Raw genomic sequence first — 14,885 nt, forward strand, 5'->3', positions numbered from 1 at the left:
CAGTATACACGTTTAACCTTTTAAACGTGGACTTGGACACGACGACGAGTTAACTCGCCTTTTGTGAGAAATATTTCCGGAACGGCGCGCAAGATTAACCATTTAAATGCCTCGGGTAGCATTAAACATTTGCTGTTCGCACTTTTGCTCGAGTAATCCGCTCGTTATGTCGTTTCAACGTTTGCTCCGCGCTTTCTGCGAATTTACCTCGTTTAATTTTCCTGCTAAAACTATATAACGAGTCGGAGAAATTGGTCTAAAAATTATACAAAATTTTCATCGAAAAATTTTAAGACATATATATATATATATATATCGTAGCTGTGGTTAGTTCTAATGTCAAATACAGTACAGAATCATTCGCGATCGAACGCAATAGTATCGACCAGTAACCTAATTCGTTCTCCAAAAATGTAGAACAGCCTCGCACAACAATACGGTTCCACGATCGTGCCGGTTTGCCAACAGACGCTTCGCTTTACGCAACAATCGATGTTGAAACGTGTAATCAGCAGTTCTTCTTTTTCTCTTTTCACAGTCCTCATTACGGTCGATCAACAGAATCTCTAAGCGAACGATTTCTTATCCACTTTTCAGAATATTTATTTCTATCGAAGTTTCACCACATTCCAACCCGCGTATCTTTCACACGTGTATTGACCTTTTAAAATCCATCCCAAAACAGGATAATTGAAATCGTTTCGTTCTTTTAGTCGAGAGACGATCTCATATAAATTTCTTTTCTTTTTCTCTTTCTGTGGCCGTTCGGTAATTATGCTCGTGCACGAATGGCCTATTTAATTCAATGAAACGAGCCATTGACGAGCCTATTCAGCCATACGACAACCACGAGGTCACGTAACACAACGGACCACACCCACACGCGGACGCACACCAGCGTGAATCACACCCATGTGGTCGTGTATACTTGCACGTACACAGAGAGTAGCTGGCACGCGTGATCGTACGATTAATTTGATTTTACGGCTGGTCGATCTCTCGATCGCATCGGGAGAGATGCTGCTGGCAATACGATTCTCTCGCTAGTCGAGTTGCGATTTCGAGGTCCATCGAAAAGTTGAACTCCATTCTATTCGCTGTAGCGTGAAGAAATACGGATTTTTGTTTTAAATTGATCCGTCCGAAATTCGAATATGGTTAATATTGCTCGTTAAATTTTCTGTTAGCGTCACATCGAAGAAGAAGAAGGAATTTATTCGTATATATTCGACGTTAAGAGAATTTATTGAGTAGATTGAATGTTGACAATAAAAAGAGTTTTATTCGATAGATACACACTGCTCAACCTAATTAGAAGATCGCTACGAATAATTCTATCGAAGCAATCAAGCAAGTAAAAATAAAAAGGTTATATGGACCGATAAATTAGCATATTATTCGTATGACACTGTAAAAAAAATAGTTTTTAAGAGAATCGTCAAAAAATATATAAACACGAGAAGCAAGAATAAAAATCAAGGTGACACGAAAGAGGTTCTCTGATAATTCCGTATGACGCAGTGATAAGTTAATAACAAATAATCTCTGTAATAATTTAACAATAAAATAAAATAGCAATCATGCAATTACTGCACTCAACCTGCCAAATTCGAATTCGTTTCACTTATCCGTGCTCCACATGTTCGAGCGATTGCTAAACGTTTCAATGGATTTCCGCGTTTCTCAGCGAAAGCCTGTGAGAAAACACGTTGCGAAGTCGATCTTTTCCCATGGAAGCACCAGGGTCACGATTTTTAAATTTCCTTATCGATTTCTGATTTCTCAACGTTATCATCTGGCGTTTTGTTTACCGGGAAAGCAAAGTGAGAACATATGCGGTATGTATGGCGTGGTAGAATTTCCATAAGACGAAAAATACGTAACGTTGCGAGTTATCCATTGCACACTTACCGACAAGTGGCCTCGATTCCTTCTTCTGTACTTTCTCGCTGGTTTTCTGCCCGAAACCGGGCAACAATGTTGCGACTGATTACTGAATCTCTCAGAAGCTCTCTCGTATCCTGCTCTGCTTGTTATGGATGTTGCAACGAGCTCATGTAGTTTGCTACGGAAGAGTAATCCTGTTTTCTCTTTTCATTTTGTACCTTTAAATTCGATGTTCGAACGCTTCGAATGAAAAATAAGTTTGGAATTAACGAAACAGAGATTGCCGGCGAAGTTAGCAATTAACTCTGGAGCAGAAATCAGGAAGATTATCAGATCAGCGTGAAGACGATATCGCGATCGCGTTTTTCCATTTCAAAGTGCTTGTTCGTAAAGATTTCGTAACTCTCAATACTATGGTCGCTATTGGGGACTACGAAGAAGCAGCGAATCAATTTTCGAAATGTAGAAAAATATTCAGACAATTAAATCTCGATACAAAGGAAAGATTTGGCACAAGCCTATATTGTTGTATGTTGTTCTCCAAGGTGAAAGAAACATCGCGAAAGGAAAACATTTCATAAAGCAAACGACGTTTCAGGAGGAAAACAACGCAACGAGTATTCCAAACAGTATGCCAAATATCAATCACCTCGAATATCAATAGAAAACAGTAAAATTCTGTCTTCTGCTTCTTCCATCTAAACCTACTACCTAACAACGAAAAAGACACTAGGCAATTACTGACGTAAACATCTTGTATACTTCTACAAAATTAACAAAATCCTTGCCGCGATATTTCCAGCAGCAAATATGATGCAGATTAAAGAAATATACCTCGACGAACCTTCGTTACTCGATAACGAAAGAAGGAGCGTGTGGTTGGAAGTACTTGTCACGCTGCAGCGTATTGGTGGCACGGCAGTAGCGATACTCGAGATGACGATGGTACCGTGGTACGTTACAGCGATGGGGTTATGCTCCTACTTACGAGGGACGTCGAACGCGGTTAGCCTAGATCACAGTAAGACAGAGAGGGCAACGGCGGCTCGTGCGCGTGCACCAGAGCGAACAGAGCGAGCACAGGGTATAACGCCACGAAGGGGGCCACGCGATAAAATCCCGGCAAAGCAAGACACCTCGTGGAGAACACGATACGCTTTTCTGCAGCTGCTGAACGACCAGCCAACACAGCCAGCCAGTCGACTAACCGGTCGATTTCGCTCGCGTTGCAAAAGCTCCGTTTTTCTTGTGGGAACTCGAGTGCTGCCTCGTACCGAATACATGATCGTTACGTTCACGCTGTCATCGTGCAACGTAATCGGCCGGTGACGGTCCTCGTGATGACGACGTCGCGTTAAGTGGGGAGTTACGCTTCGAGAGAAACACGATTAAGAAGCTACGTAGATTTTTCTTTTTATTTTGTTTCAAATTGCGCATAGACTACCATGGTCAACATGGACAGATTAGTATCCAAGATCGGTTTCATTGGGATTTTAAGCTTTAAGCTCGGTGCTCGAGTATTTCGAATAACACAAGACTTGGAAATTAATCGGACAGAGGATAGAGAATTCTATAGTTGGAAGGTTTTAATTCTCGATTGGCGACGCTGAGGTTTTCATCGAGTTTAATGTTCGAATATTTTGAATAGACAAGAGCGTTAGGAATATAAGCGATCTGATAGATAGTTCGTAGTTTGTGCATCCTGCTACAGCAAGATTTTTCGTTTTAGTTATTTTTTAATTATCTTCAACAGTATTTTTCTTAACGTATTTTGCAGAAAATACGCGTTTACTTTACCATTAATAAAAATCCGTTCCAAAGAAATTAAAAAATGAATTAGAACAATTCTCATCTATCATTACGTCATCGCTCACTTTAGATACAAAGGGCGATCTACAAAGATTTGATTTATTATTTTTCAATTTTCCTGAAATATCTGCGTGATGTTTCCAAAGGATCAAATAGAAATAAGGTTGTCACTAGGGTGATATCGATGAGGCTTAGGACGAGACGCGAGCACACGTGCATCGATGCACCGTCGAACAACTTTGTCAAGAGATGTTTTTCACGGAGGCTTCGGCTCGTGCAACCTACCTACCTACATAAACACGATGCTCCGCTTTGCTTCCCGTTCTCCTTACGAGCCCCTGCATTGCACCTCCTCGAGAAAATGAGAGAAAGAGAGGCAGCTGCCGGGCCCGAGGGGAGGAGAAGCTGGGTTGCAAAAAAAGGTCGAGAGTTGAGAGTAGGCAACCCAATTTTATGACGCTCGCTTCTAGGTATTTCGATGTATCGCGCACGGGTCAAGGTCGGCCGAGATTTTTTACCAGCGAAGTGTCAGTCGTTCTAAATGATTCCGACCACGGGGCCGACATCTCTCTGAGTCGCTTTCCGCGAATCCCATCGGAGATCTTCGCTAGCAAACTGTATTTCCCAGTTGCGCCCATTGTTATCTGTCAATTAGCGAGATACCAAATTTCAATTGTCGCTAGTCAGTTCTGAATTCTCACTAACTATCTAATTCTCACTATTTCTCATTAACGATATCTAATCGAAGAGCGTGCACAAAGGGCATGATAAGTCGATTTGTGCTTGAATTCACAAACGTAAGTTTCCTACAGATAGGTGACGGATCTATGAAATTTGATGAACGATCAAATTAATTATTTAAATGTAATATAAATAAAATATCTAATCTCACGGCCGAGTAAAAAGATAATTTCGGTAAGATGGAATTATCGTGCGTGTCGTTACAAAAGATTGCAAAAATCTAATTTACGCGCATTTAAAACTTAAATTACCATCTTCCAATTTCTCAGCGCCAGCTCTCAACCTCCCCGCTCTAGTCATCCGACTTTCAGGCTCCAACTTCGAGCACTGCAATTCCACCTCTGGTGGTATTCTCCCGAAGAGAATACCGTTCTCCATCTCCAGGACATGTTTACCGAAACTTATTATTCTAGAAGCTGCCCACGCCGAGCAGCCTCGTTCGCGCGACACGTTTCTCCGCTAACGAGCAATTTTCTCGGGAGATATTTTTCTCACACGAGCAACGTCTCGTCTCGTTCGTTGGTTCACGAACCAAGCGAAAGTTTCTCGTTCGGCTCGGGACGTACGTCTCGCCGATAAGTCTTGGAATTAATTCGACGATATGCATCATCTGCCTCGTGGTTTTAACGGAATTCGATCGTGAATCAGGGACAAGAGGAGGCACGTTTGTGATGTCATAGAAGTAGGGCATGGTGGAAGTGCCTCTCGATATCGTCGGTCGAGATTCTGCAGTCGCTTCATCATCGCATAGACAAACTCGATTCAGCCGGATCGCGTCATGGGCAATCGTTGTTAAGGAGGCGTGCTCCACGTGAGATTGCGTTACTTTCCACCGTTATTTTAGTTACGAGCGGTTGCTTTTAAGAGCGACTCGTGGGAACCGACGAGCACATTTCGAGTATCATTGTAGAGATGCTATTGTACCATTGACGATGTTATCCGTATTAAATTTTTATGGATAATATCGTTCAGTTAAAATGGACTTAAACTAGAGACGCAAAATGTACAGGTATTGCGAATTTCTGTATCTTCGGTGCATCTTCGATGCATCGGTCTTCCTGGAATAATCCTCGTGAAACTCCTTCTATTTTCTGAACACGCGGGAAAACAAGGGAAACGGTTGAGATAGAGTGCAAACGCGCATCGTACCGACCGCTCGTATCTGGGACGAATTTTGCAGAAATCTGAAACGCAAATCTCCTTTCTCTCGTTCGTTCCGTTCTCGAAACGAACTCGACGTCGTTTTTTTAATACCGACGTCTCTGACTGTGTATAGCGTATACATTGTCGCGTGACGGAGGAAATCGTGCCGGATCGCAGCGAGCAACGATGAATATTGTTGCAGTCGAACACGAGGGAAAGTCGAAGAAACGTTTCAGCAATTGAACCCTTTGACGTTACGTGCGTTATTTCAAACTAATAATATCGGAGTCTATCGTAGATCAGTATCGTAGTCAATTTTACAATTCGTATCATTTAGTTCTATAAATTCTAGGAATAATTAAGATCGTAGATATAGGAGATTACCAGTGGAAAAGAACCGATAAGATATATCGTCTGGAAAGAAAGTTCCGTGAAACTGTCAGCATTCACCTTGATATAAAAGAAGAAGAAGGATGCTTTATCTTACCTACGGTGGTGTACACCGGTACGACAAAGCAGTAAAAATGTTTCCGTAGTAAAATGGCCCGTTTAAAGCGTATCACACACAATGAACCAGACGTGGTACCTGTTTTCCACTACGGTCGCAGTAACCGACCACAAAAACGTCCCTTCAAAGCAGACCCAAGCGTTCCCTATCATCACCTGGCCACGCTATATTCCAGACAATGCTGGAAAGTTTGAGAGATTCGTCGTTTTTCTGTTATGCTTTCGTTATTATGTACTTTGGTATGCGCCAGAGGAAAGTCGTCTGCTTTCTATTAACCTGTTAACTGCTTCTGATGAGCATACTCGGTTCGTTTTACTCGAACGGTATACAACCTGAACAAACATTGAATACCTTACCCATATATTTATAGAACGTATAAAATATGTATTATTTAAGTTATTCAGTTTTCTTTAGTTGGATTATTATATTTTTGAAATTTAATATTGCGCAACCAAATGATAAATTATATAGGTTTCGTGTTCCTTGAATCTTTCAAGTGTTTGCATTAAAGATAATATATAATTTTCGTGTCGTAGTCTATGATATCGTGAGTTACGAATTAAAAGGACTTTCACTTTTCAAGAAAGATACCATGACACGTATTTGGAAGCGATAATAATGAGCTGTAGATTAATGAAGCGTGCACGGTGCATGTAATAAGTGATACGAATTACATATGTACAAAGCGTAAAACATTAAACTTCTCGATGTTTCAAGGATCAATTACGAAATCTACCAATCGTATTTGTTATTCCTCGTGTCATATACATAATTACAAATTAATCCATCAGACAAATAGTACGTTCTTCTGTCTTTTCTCTTTTTCTTTTTTTTTATTTCAAGGTTCTTTCAAACCATAATGAGTTAACGGAATGTCAACACTTTGTAAGATTGTCATTAAGAAACAATAAAACACATCTCAATGAAAATGAACTGCGGCGATAAATTATATGCAAATGTGGCACATTTATCTTTTTCCTACATCGATGTGTACGTAATACAGCTTCTACGTATTCTCTGATCTCACGAGGTGAGGGGGAAATTTATGAATTCATAGCAATTGGTGATCCCAGACTGTCGGGTGCTGCTGGTACGCGTTAGCTTCACGCCGAGAATCTTTATAAGGGATCCTTTCAACGATGTTGCACCTTGAAACGTTATTAGATCGACCTAGAAACATCATTTAAAACTTCATGTCGGGATTTAGAGTGAACGTCAGGGATATTTCTGGTTGCGAATATTTTTAATATTTCACGCGTTCGTGTGAATTACTTTCGACGCTTTTATATTCCCGCGTATGGTATCGATGTTTCCAGTGTTTTCTTCTTTATGTCGAATAATTGAAATATTCCCAGCGTTTTTACGAATAATTTGACTTTGATAGCGAAAGTGTTCGGAATATTTTTCGCGGTCTTGTAAATTTTTAAATTATCTCTGATATTCGAGCGAACGTTGACAGTATTTTCTTTTAATATTAATCGCTATACGTATCTTTAAAAAATAGATGCTGGCTAATCGTAGTCGTTAATCCAGTTCAACTTTCACTTTTCTCCAGAGAGAAACTGTGGTATATTTTTTACAGCACAGGTAATAATTTGTAGAAAATCAAACGTAACACGACTACAAACTTACTTTTTCAGAATGTTTCTTACGATTTTGTCTCTCCCTCTCTCTCTCTCTCTTTTAATCTCTATATCGTGTATCAAATATCAAATGATGTTAAAATGTAGAGAAATAGAAATTGAGATATCTCAAATAGACTTTTGCAGTCTAGACAAACAAACTGTTACACTTGGACAAGGTATAGCGAGGCAACTGGATTCCTTCATATCTAGGCAAATATGGAAGCAATAATTTCAATTGTATCGATACTCTGACAGCTAACGTTAGTACGATTTATTTGTATAATCCTTACAAGCTTACAAATATCATAGTCGACCATAAATCATCAGACGCTCAATATTCTTATGTTTGATTAATATGAACGATCGTAAGCAAGAAATAAAACTTTTCTACAATCTTATTCGACAAGTAGCAAATCTCACAGCTACATGCCGTAACACGGTTCTTCATTTTTCGTTAAACAATTACGCAACATTCAAAGCACAAGGTATAGAACGAGCCGTACTTTTGTAACGGGCTGTAGCTCGTTACCAGATGCACAATAATTCTTTGTTAACCGAGCTTGTTGATTCAACAACAATATTTAACGAGTGAACGTTTCGAAAACGAGCGTGCAGTTTCGCTCGTGCGAATATGTAATTGAAGCCAGCGATGACATAATGCACTGCTTGGGCCTTTAACAACAAAGTATCGGTTTGTTTTTCCAGCGGCCTCGATTTTTTCCCTATTTCCCTTTCACGAAACAATCGAGGCCATTTCGCTCGATTTTTCCCCCATATTTTCTCGAAAAATTATCTCTAGCCACCTTCGGCGATTCGTTTAACGTTTCCATCCATTAAGAACGAAGCAGTGAAGCAACGAATCAAAGTTTCGTAAACGCAGCATTATTGAGAAACGTAAATCAGATAATCCGTATACGTGTTATTTTTTTGAAAGTGTACAAAATATAACTAGACTAATATATATGTAGACACTCTGCTAAAGTCTACCACACAAATCAAAGACTTCGATTTCTTCGAATTTCAGCAAATTGTAGGATTTATATGCACGAAATGTTCGAACGAATTGTTGGAATTTCTTTTCATAACTACACCGTTAAAAAATAGGATATACCAAGGTAAATTGACTGAAAAGAATTGCGAAGGAAATGTTGTGCGGTCCCTTGAGATTGGTTAATCTTAAGTAGAATCGCTATACGTATTTTTGTTTCCCCTATACTTTAGGCGCTCTATACATATATTCATGTAGTATATTTATAAATTATACAAATGGATATTTTCCGAATTGTTGCACTTGCAGAATTATTATTTTATCGATCTTCTGTCTCCCTTCGTCTCTCCTTCTTTCTTTCCTTCCTTTCTTTCTCCCTTGGCTGTTCTGTAACCGATAGATCATTCACGCTGGCTGACTCGGAATGGTAAAATTATCCAGCTCGGATCAAGGAAAATTCGTAAGTTACTCGTAGATTAGAAATGTCACAACGTGTACGTTTTATCCGTAATTTTTCTGACATTTATAGACGTTTAAGAAATATATGGTAAGGGGTTATTTGGAATATTACGATGCATTTGTTGCAGGCATAAAGATTTATCGATGAAATAGAATTTTTCTATATTTCTCGTTATAAAATTATTTGGGTTAGTTGCAAACATACGAAATTAATCAATATTGTGTCTTTATTTCTTATATATATATATATATACTTCGTTTTGACGTTAATGTCTATATAAAATGATTTATAGAAAACGTATTATTAATTCAGTTATGCTTCTCGCTATATGTGACAAAAATTCCAAGAGTTATTGTCACGTGGCAAACAATCGGTGTGATTCAGCGATTTGAAAAGACGGTAGGTTCTATTCCCTTGTATAACTAAAAAGATTCAAATAATCTCGGCGATGGTCCTTGAGAAAGGTCCTCCGTTTAATGCGATAATGGCGAGAGACAAAGGCGACTTCTCCTAGGCTCGCAACTTTCTCGCTTTCGCGTCTATTTCAACCACGTCTGGCTACATTTTACTACACTCGACGATTAGCATGGATTTCGATTGTTCGTCCAGGATTGCACTCGCTGCTTAATGGACTGTCTCGACTATCTATTTCTCTGCCTCCGTCGGTTTTTGCACCACCAATCTCTTCTGTCTTTCTCTTCCCTTCCTCTCTGAATCTCCCACCTTTTCATTATCCTTTTCACTCCTCTTCTTTAACAATCCACAGCGAAGGCGATCACGTGGAAACTTGAATTCTTCTTTTAGCGACGAACGAGCGAATAAAATGAGAAAATTGCGAGGAACGAGAAGAAGAATCGATAGATATTTCTTGTTTTATCGTTGGAAACTTTCGCACCTTTAACGCAAATATACGAAGAGTGGTAAAAATGACATTTAAGAATAAATACATTTTTATTGCTTGACATTTTATAATTCGAGTAAAGGTCTTCGGCTATATAAAGAAAAGTTCGAATAGACGAAATACGCGAGCTTTTCCTTCTAAAAAGATGTGTCTACGAGCAGATTGATGGGCTCGTCGAGATGGCGACCAACCTGGATCATCGATACGACGTAGAGAGAATAAAAAGAAGGTTAGTCCCGCGCTATTGGTAGCTTCTGTCGGGACATCACAGTGTGTGTTCTTTTGAGAAAGACGCTTAGGAGCCGAATATTCGAAAATAGAGAAGAATGAAGGAGCATCGAACCAGCTTAATGCTCCTCGTACCTTTGACGTTGAACGCCAACGATGGCATACGAGTGCTTTGAAGCTCTCGTTATTTGAAATTTCGAAATGTCGCGGCAAGCAAATACGGCTATATTTCGTATCTATCTTTTTTTATTAGCAAAATCGAAAATTCAATTGGACACGCGTTAAACTTCTTTCGCTATAGTAAACTTTAAAGTTTATTACCGCGGGATTAAAATTTACTAAACAGTTTCCCGAAGCTTTCTACGCTCATCTGAAACTCTTCTTACACAAGTAGTAGATTTAATTAAACGGGTCTGCGATGGAAGTAAAAAGTCGTCAAGCAAGAACAAGCGAATAAAATAAAAAGAATTAAAATAGAAAGGAAACGAGAACACGCGCCATGGTAAAATCCTATTTCCACGTTTCTCGTTACATTCTACGATCCTCTCAACCACGACCTTTTGTCGAAGCTCATGATCGAATCTCAAGAAACCATGCTAAAGCGACGCAAGCCGTCACTCTCGTCTCTATAAATGATTCGTGTTCCGCAAATATCATCGGGTCTTCACCAGCTGGCCTAGTGATTTACGTTCTTTGAATCGTCATCGAATCGTCGGACGACGATCGCCAGCGGCGTAATGGTTCTCTGCATCTAGGATTGCCCGCGCGAGGAGGCTGGTCCTCGAACGGACGGATAATATTGCGGCACGGGGAGTGAAAGCGACATGGTGAACCCGCTCACGAGGTTACCCATGTACTTTTACTCGATTCAAGCCGTATTATAGTGACTACTTACCCGGCAGTCCCTGGCATAGTTACCACCAGAAATATCGTTGGAAAGCCTGGCCGCTCAGCTCGCTACCCACTCGACGAGCCTACCAGCGAGAGAACGAGTCGCGTCTAACGAACTTTTAGCACAGATTCCTTCGATATTGTTTCCTTCGATCATTGTTATCGAACTTCCCTCGCCAACCATATTACTTCTTCGCAGGATTTTTCCCTTTCTTTTTGTTTTCGTGTCTGATCAAAAAATATCCATCTGCTCTGATCCCTGGAGGTAAATTAGGAGAGCAAAAGTAGCACGAAAAGAACACATAACGATCCAGGAGAAGATATTCAACGAAATTGCTTCGCGTAGAAAAATATGAAAATCCCTCGGAACTGAGATATTACAAATCACAAAAGTACGGTGAAAAATACGTGTGCCGTTTAATCTAATAAAAAGTTACGATATTTGCTCTGTTTCACCAACGAGAGTATATAATATAAAGTAAAATTCCTCTACTTGAATCGCATTAAAAATCTTAAAACTTCTCAAGATATAAAAGAAACGAAGAGTCCACCAAGGATTTCCCGGCTATCAATTTTTCCCCTATTTATCTATTTATCACAATACCTATCCTAACCACCCGTATTGTAAAAGAGACGTAAAAGATTTTACCGACACAAAACGATTCGAGCATTTTGACCGAAGCTCCGATGTACGCGTCTTCGCGTGATAGATATTCCGGTCTGTGGAAGGTCGATAATGCGCAGACTTGTTTGTCCTACGACAGAAGCCGTGGAGCTGGAATAAAGGGCTGCCATATGCTGTCGGGGACAATGAGGACGAAATAAGAATCGTCGAAGGGTAGTGCACACCGTTATAGTAGGGACCCATTGACCAGAGCACGCAAACCCTCGCAGCCTGAGCTGTTCTCTGGCCCCTCCGAGATACGTACGTCTCGATTCTTTCGGCTGCCCTTTTACCAACGACATCGAACCCTCCAGTCTTTGCCCTCGCCCTCGCCTCATTTTACTAGATCTCCAAGGGCGGTTGGGAACCACTCTGATTCATTCATTCATTCATTCTCACACGTGAGAGAGAAGGAAAGTCAATCGGTGTTCCCAAGCGATAATCAAAGGAAAATCGGAGGGATCACGGAAAGGATGGAACGATCGTTTGAAAGATTTTCATTTGACGCGTTTCATCGTCTTTCTGCGAGAGGTGAATTTTTTGAATAATTTGTTCGGTATTTCGCAGTCGCGTAATTTTATTGTCGGCCTTCTGATGTTTATGGATGTTAAATATAGAAGAAACGCGTGACATTTATTGTACGATAGGTATGTGCATATAAAATACGAAAATATGCAAAATACGTGATATATTACGTACCGTCTCTAGGTTGCGATATTCGTACACACAGAATAATGTCTGTTTGTTCTTTGAAACATAGTGGCTTTTAAAAAAAGATCTGATAAATCCTTTCGCGTATAGAAATCTTCAAAAATTGACTCTAATCGGAATTCTAATCGAGACTCTGCTCGAAGGAAGAAATAGAATTTTCAAAGTCCTTTTGTAAAGAATTCTTCTTTAGACGAAAAGATGCAAGCTTGCGTTCTTAGTTTTCGTTTCGTCATTCTATCGTTCGTATTGCAAGTTATATAATTTTGTCTAGGTAGTTACAATCATTGTAGCGTTTCGTAGATAGCCTTCAATAGGTTGTACGTAATAGACGGTTATGAGTAATGGAATGATTATATAAACCATCGATTGACTGTGAATGAATAGGGCTCCCGTAGACTGTTCGAAATTGTCAGATACCAAAAAGTTTACATCTGTTCTGTTAGTAGCGTGTACAACTATAATTTAACACCTTAAATTACGTTTCATTTCTGTTTTAATGGTTCGACACGTTTCATGTCTGTTCGAATCAACTTTCTAAATGTAATCGATACAGTTTCGGTATAGAAATAAATCAAACATGATTCTCGACCTGGCATGAAAATTAATTAATCTCGCGAGGGAACGTAAGATACCGTTTTGGCAAGGACGAAGTCAAAAGTTGCGCAACATTTAGATACGTATATGTATTCGATAGATTTATATTTATATTCATTAGTCGACTATTATGTCTCCTAGTTAAATAATACGAATCATTATGGTTATAAAATAACCCTGATCAAGCCGGTAGGCACGTGACAAAAGATAAATATAGGTTGGTATCGTGTGTTGTGTTCTTTCAGAATAATACACGTGTTAATACACGTGAATATTAATAATCGATAAGAGCGAAATTTTCTTTTCACAATTCATGAAATATTCGATACTTGCAACGATTCTATGTAATTAATATAATTTAAATTTACGATTCAAACAAATTACAACGACTCGTCTATAATATACGTATCCACGCTTTGTCCAAACAACCGAATTCGTTTCCATTCGAAAGTTCCCACCCAAAGAAGAAAACTGCCGCGCAGAAGAATACTGGAAAGTCGGTTTCACTTTACCTCTAGAGCCGTTCCACTTTTCCTCTAAAAGTGTCGAGGAAAATGAGTCGTCGATGGATTGGCAACAATGAAATCCCAGATGGTTTCAGGACACATTTGCCACCCTCTTCTTCGATCAGCATCCTCGTGCCACGACTAAAACCGGATCCATACGTACAATACCCCTCACAAGCAATCCGTACATCGATCGATTTGTATAGCAAGAGATTGTTAGTTTTACCGAATTGTATAAATTAAATGGGAATTAATCATTTACTGTCTGTTTACGGAGTCAATATTAAATTTTACTTATTTGAAATTATCTGATTATCTGAACTGTATAAATTATCAGTTTAACGAGCTTCGATTGTTACTTGCTTCGAGGTTACCCTTCGAAGATAAATTTTAGCACACGATAATATTTTGTATACTCTATCAATACGCGAATACAGCGTAAATTCGGCTTTAGGTAGCATTAGAATTATCGAAATACTCAGAATGCTTATTTATTTATTTTACAATTCTCTCTTCTAACTTTACAAATTTAAATCGGTTCATTTGTACGGCAATTCTTCGTTATTGTTCAAAAACACGAATAAAAGACCGTCCCCTTTGTGTTATCTTCTCATACAGCTACCATCCGGTGTAATTTTTGTACGTTCAATCGTCGACAAATAATCGTAACGTTAATCATAAGGAATGAAAATCATCGCAAATCCTCTTGTCCGTAATCATACTAAATTACATCCTGTGAAAAATAACCAAATATTCTGATACTTTTGAATCGTAGTGTATAATAGTACATCGTATGTGGAATGGTTAGGTCTGAACGAGGAGAACGAAGCGAAGGTCGACAAAGAACGAGGGGTTCTTCCCTCGTTCTTATTCCATCTACCACCCACAGAGGCGGATCGTCACAGGATCCGAAATGCGGGACCAGGGATGTACGTGTCCCCAGGATCCCATGCTTCTCTTCCTCGCTCGAAACTGTACCGGTCGATTCGATTCTCCTGTTACACGGTCGCCAAGCAAAAACATGAGAAAGTGAGAGCCTTGGCTTTCCTCGAGAAATTTGTTATGGTTCAATTAACCCGATGGGTTGGTAATATCGTTTCGAGTGACGCATTCTTCGTGGATTTCATCGAGTCGTTCGATGGACTTGCCTTTCGACAAGCTTTGTTACCTTGGTTACCTATACATTTGCTGTGTCATTAATAGAGCATGACGTTTGTTTCATTATTTTA

At 39.5% G+C, this 14,885-nt stretch overlaps 1 protein-coding gene and 1 long non-coding RNA gene across 2 annotated transcripts in view; one reads left to right on the forward strand and one right to left on the reverse strand.

The window, feature by feature from the left end:
* Positions 1-14,885, forward strand: part of Orc2 (origin recognition complex subunit 2) — a 113,260-nt gene that overhangs the window by 42,934 nt on the left and 55,441 nt on the right. The window lies entirely within an intron of this gene.
* On the reverse strand, positions 684-3,149 carry LOC139990978 (uncharacterized). Its single transcript, XR_011800715.1, has 3 exons — positions 2,732-3,149; positions 1,912-2,065; positions 684-1,090 (listed from the first exon to the last, which is right to left on the reverse strand). It is a non-coding gene; the product is annotated as an uncharacterized lncRNA (long non-coding RNA).

This window comes from Bombus fervidus, chromosome 9 (assembly GCF_041682495.2).
Source record: "Bombus fervidus isolate BK054 chromosome 9, iyBomFerv1, whole genome shotgun sequence".
Classification (NCBI taxonomy): Eukaryota; Metazoa; Arthropoda; class Insecta; order Hymenoptera; family Apidae; genus Bombus; species Bombus fervidus.